Below are 5,317 nucleotides of genomic sequence, written 5' to 3' on the forward strand. Positions count from 1 at the left end.
AGAACTGCAAGTTTCATGGACTTCCATCTGAAGATCCTTTTCAGTTCTTAACTGAATTCTTGCAGATATGTGATACTGTTAAGACTAATGGAGTAGATCCTGAAGTCTACAGGCTCATGCTTTTCCCTTTTGCTGTAAGAGACAGAGCTAGATTATGGTTGGATTCTCAACCCAAAGACAGCCTGAACTCTTGGGATAAGCTGGTCACGGCTTTCTTAGCCAAGTACTTTCCTCCTCAAAAGCTGAGCAAGCTTAGAGCTGATGTTCAAACCTTCAGACAGAAAGAAGGTGAATCTCTCTATGAAGCTTGGGAAAGATACAAACAGTTGACCAAAAAGTGTCCTTCTGACATGCTTTCAGAATGGACCATCCTGGATATATTCTATGATGGTTTATCTGAGCTATCAAAGATGTCACTGGACACTTCTGCAGGTGGATCCATTCACCTAAAGAAAACGCCTGCAGAAGCTCAAGAACTTATTGACATGGTTGCTAATAACCAGTTCATGTACACTTCTGAAAGGAATCCTGTGAATAATGGGACGCCTATGAAGAAGGGAGTTCTTGAAGTTGATACTCTGAATGCCATATTGGCTCAGAATAAAATATTGACTCAGCAAGTCAATATGATCTCTCAGAGTCTGAATGGAATGCAAGCTGCATCCAACAGTACTCAAGAGGCATCTTTTGAAGAAGAAGCTTATGATCCTGAGAACCCTGCAATAGCAGAGGTAAATTACTTAGGTGAACCTTATGGAAACACCTATAACTCAACATGGAGAAATCATCCAAATTTCTCATGGAATGATCAAAAGCCTTAACAAGGCTTTAATAATGGTGGAAGAAACAGGTTTAGCAATAGCAAGCCTTTTCCATCATCAACTCAGCAACAGACAGAGAACTCTGAACAAAATGCTTCTAATTTAGCAAATCTAGTCTCTGATCTATCCAAGGCCACTGTAAGTTTCATGAATGAAACAAGATCTTCCATTAGAAATCTGGAAGCACAAGTGGGCCAGCTGAGTAAAAGGATCACTGAAATCCCTCCTAGTACTCTCCCAAGCAATACAGAAGAGAACCCAAAAGGAGAGTGCAAGGCCATTGACATAAGTGCCATGGCCGAACCTGTAAGGGAAGGAGAGGACGTGAATCCCAAGGAGGAAGACCTCCTGGGACGTCCAGTGACCAATAAGGAGCTTCCCTCTGAGGAACCAAAGGACTCTGAGGCTCATCTAGAGACCATAGAGATCCCATTGAACCTCCTTATGCCTTTCATGAGCTCTGATGAGTATCCCTCTTCTGAAGAGAATGAGGATGTTACCGAAGAGCAAACTGCCAAGTTTCTTGGTGCAATCATGAAGCTGAATGCCAAATTATTTGGCATTGATGCTTGGGAAGTTGAACCTCCCTTGTTCATCAATGAACTAAGTGATCTGGATCAACTGAAATTGCCTCAGAAGAGACAGGATCCTGGAAAGTTCATAATCCCTTGTACCATAGGCACCATGATCTTTAAGGCTCTGTGTGACCTTGGTTCAGGGTTAAACCTCATGCCCCTCTCTGTAATAGAGAAACTGGGAATCTATGAGGTGTAAGCTGCTAAAATCTCACTGGAGATGGCAGACAGCTCAAGAAAACAGGCTTATGGACAAGTAGAAGATGTATTAGTAAAGGTTGAGGGCCTTTACATCCCTGCTGATTTCATAGTCCTAGATACTGGAAAGGAAGAGGATGAATCCATCATCCTAGGAAGACCTTTCCTGGCCGCAGCAAGAGCTGTGATTGATGTTGACAGAGGTGAAATAGTCCTTCAATGGAATGAGAACTCCCTTGTGTTTAAAACTCAAGGATCTCCCTCTGCAACCATGGAGAGGAAGCAGGAAAAGCTTCTCTCCAAGCAGAGTCAACCAGAGCCCCCACAGTCAAACTCTGAGTTTGGTGTTGGGAGGCCACAACCAAACTCTAAGTTTGGTGTTGAACTCCCATATCCAAACTCTAAGTTTGGTGTTGGAGAGTCTCAACAAAGCTCTGCACATCTGTGAGGCTCCATGAGAGCCCACTGTCAAGCTATTGACATTAAAGAAGCGCTTGTTGGGAGGCAACCCAATGTTTATCTAATTCTTATTTTTATTGTTTTTCATGTTTTCTTAGGTTCATGTTCATGTGGAGTCACAAAATAAATAGAAAAATTGAAAACGAAATCAAAAACAGCAGAAGAAAAATCACACCCTGGAGGAGCATCTGTCTGGCGTTCAGCGCCAGAACAGAGCATGGTTCTGGCGCTGAACGCCCAAAATGGGCAGCTTCTGGGCGCTGAACGCCAGAACAGGCATGCGTTCAACGCCAGAAATGGCACACCAATGGGCGTTGAACGCCCAAAATGGCCACCAACCTGGCGCTGAATGCCCAGAGTTGGGTACAAAGGCATTTTTATATGCCTAATGGGTGCAGGGATGTAATTCCTTGAACACCTCAGGATCTGTGGACCCCACAGGATCCACTCAGGATCTGTGGACCCCACAGGATCCCCACCTACCTCCACTCACTTCTTCTCACCACTCTCTTTCACACAACCCCATAAACACTCTTCCCTAAAAACCCCTCACCAATCACCTCAATCTCTCTTCCCCACTAAACCTTCACCACTCACATCCACCCACTCCTCCCAATAAACCTACCTCATAAACTCCACCTACCTTCAAAATTCAAAACCAATTTCCCACCCAAACACACCCATATGGCTGAACCTTACCCCCCCTCCATTCCCTAGATAAAGACCTCCATTCTTCACCAAATTCACACAACACACCCCTCTACACTCTCCTTGGCCGAAACCACATCTCCCGCTCCCTCTCCATATTTCTTCTTCTTCTTCTTCTATTCTTTTGTTTATTGCTCGAGGGCGAGCAATATTCTAAGTTTGGTGTGGTAAAAGCATAGCTTTTTTGTTTTTCCATTACCATTGATGGCATCAAAGACCGGAGAATCCTCTAGAAGAGAGAAAGGGAAGATAAAAGCTTCCACATCCGAGTCATGGGAGATGGAAAGGTTCATCCCCAAAGCCCATCAAGACCACTTCTATGATGTTGTGGCCAAGAAGAAGGTGATCCCTGAGGTCCCTTTTAAACTCAAAAGAAATGAGTATCCGGAGATCCGACATGAAATTCAAAGAAGAGGTTGGGAAGTTCTAACAAATCCCATCCAACAAGTCGGCATCCTAATGGTTCGGGGGAAATACTTAGATTTTAGTCCGGAGAATGTGAGGTTGGCGTTCAACTTGCCATACATGGAAGAGAACGCACGCCCCTACACAAGGAGAGTCAACTTTGATCAAAGGTTGGACCAAGTCCTTATGGACATATGTGTAGAAGGAGCTCAATGGAAGGTTGACTCCAAAGGCAAGCCGGTTCAACTAAGAAGATTGGACCTCAAGCCTGTAGCTAGAGGATGGTTGGAGTTTATTCAATGCTCAATCATTCCCACTAGCAACCGGTCTGAAGTTACTATAGACCGGGCCATCATGATCCATAGCATCATGATTGGAGAAGAGGTGGAAGTTCATGAATTATACCTCAAGAACTCTACAAGGTGGCTGACAAGTCCTCCACTATGGCAAGGTTAGCCTTTCTTCACCTCATTTGCCACCTATGCAATTCAGCCGGGATTGACATAGAGGGAGATATCCTCATTAAAGAGGAAAAGCCCATCACTAAGAAAAAGATGGAGCAAGCAAGAGAGCCCAGTCATGGAGCTCAAGAGGCGCAAGAAGCTCATCACCATGAGATTCCGGAAATGCCTCAAATGCACTTTCCTCCACAAAACTATTGGGAGCACATCAACACCTCCCTAGAAGAACTGAGTTCCAATATGGGACAACTAAGGGTGGAACATCAAGAGCACTCCATCATGCTCAAGGACATCAAAGAAGAGACATAGAAGAGCTCAAACAACATCCTTGAGCAAATGAGGGAGGAGCAACAAAGACAAGGAAGAGACATAGAAGAGCTCAAGGACATCATTGGTTCCTCAAGAAGGAAACGCCACCATCACTAAGGTGGATTCATTCCTTGTTCTTATTTCTTCTGTTTTTCGTTTTTTATGTTATGTACTTATCTGTGTTTGTGTCTTCATTACATGATCATTAGTAGTAGTAACTATGTCTTAAAGTTATGAATGTCCTATGAATCCATCACCTCTCTTAAATAAAAAAATGTTTTAATTCAAAAGAACAAAAAGTACATGAGTTTCGAATTCATCCTTGAACTTAGCTTAATTATATTGATGTGGTGACAATGCTTCTTGTTTTCTGAATGAATGCTTGAACAGTGCATATGTCTTTTGAAGTTGTTGTTTAAGAATGTTAAATATGTTGGCTCTTGAAAGAATGATGACTAGGAGACATGTTATTTGATAATCTGAAAAATCATAAAAATGATTCTTGAAGCAAGAAAAAGCAGCAAAGAACAAAGCTTGCAAAAAAAAAAAAAAGAGAGAGAAAAATAGGCGAAAAAAATAGAAAAAAAAATAATAGAAAGAAAAAGAAAAAGCCAATAACCCTTAAAACCAAAAGGCAAGGGCAAATAAAAAGGATCCCAAGGCTTTGAGCATCAGTGGATAGGAGGGCCTAAAGGAATAAAATCCTGGTCTAAGCGGCTAAACCAAGCTGTCCCTAACCATGTGCTTGTGGCGTGTAAGTGTCAAGTGAAAACTTGAGACTGAGCGGTTAAAGTCAAGGTCCAAAGCAAAAACAAAGAGTGTGCTTAAGAACCCTGGACACCTCTAATTGGGGACTCTAGCAAAGCTGAGTCACAATCTGAAAAGGTTCACCCAATTATGTGTCTGTGGCATTTATGTATCCGGTGGTAATACTGGAAAACAAAGTGCTTAGGGCCACGGCCAAGACTCATAAAGAAGCTGTGTTCAAGAATCATCATACTGAACTAGGAGAGTCAATAACACTATTCGAAATCTGAAGTTCCTATAGATGCCAATCATTCTGAACCTCAATGGATAAAGTGAGATGCCAAAACTATTTAAGAGGCAAAAAGCTATAAGTCCCACTCATATGATTGGAGCTATGTTTCATTGATAGTTTGGAATTTATAGTATATTCTCTTCTTTTTATCCTATTTGATTTTTAGTTGCTTGGGGACAAGCAACAATTTAAGTTTGGTGTTGTGATGAGCGGATAATTTATACGCTTTTTGACATTGTTTTTAGTATGTTTTTAGTAGGATCTAGTTACTTTTAGGGATGTTTTCATTAGTTTTTATGTTAAATTCACATTTCTGGACTTTACTATGAGTTTGTGTATTTT

The 5,317-nt window shown here is 41.9% G+C and overlaps 1 non-coding gene across 1 annotated transcript; it reads right to left on the reverse strand.

Annotated features, from left to right (window-relative positions):
* Positions 1–248: 248 nt before the first annotated feature.
* On the reverse strand, positions 249–356 carry LOC148571101 (small nucleolar RNA R71). Its single transcript, XR_015908797.1, has one exon. It is a non-coding gene; the product is annotated as a small nucleolar RNA R71 (small nucleolar RNA).
* Positions 357–5,317: the final 4,961 nt, after the last annotated feature.

This window comes from Arachis ipaensis, chromosome B3 (genome assembly GCF_059453495.1).
Source record: "Arachis ipaensis isolate K30076 ecotype BB chromosome B3, ASM5945349v1, whole genome shotgun sequence".
Classification (NCBI taxonomy): domain Eukaryota; kingdom Viridiplantae; phylum Streptophyta; class Magnoliopsida; order Fabales; family Fabaceae; genus Arachis; species Arachis ipaensis.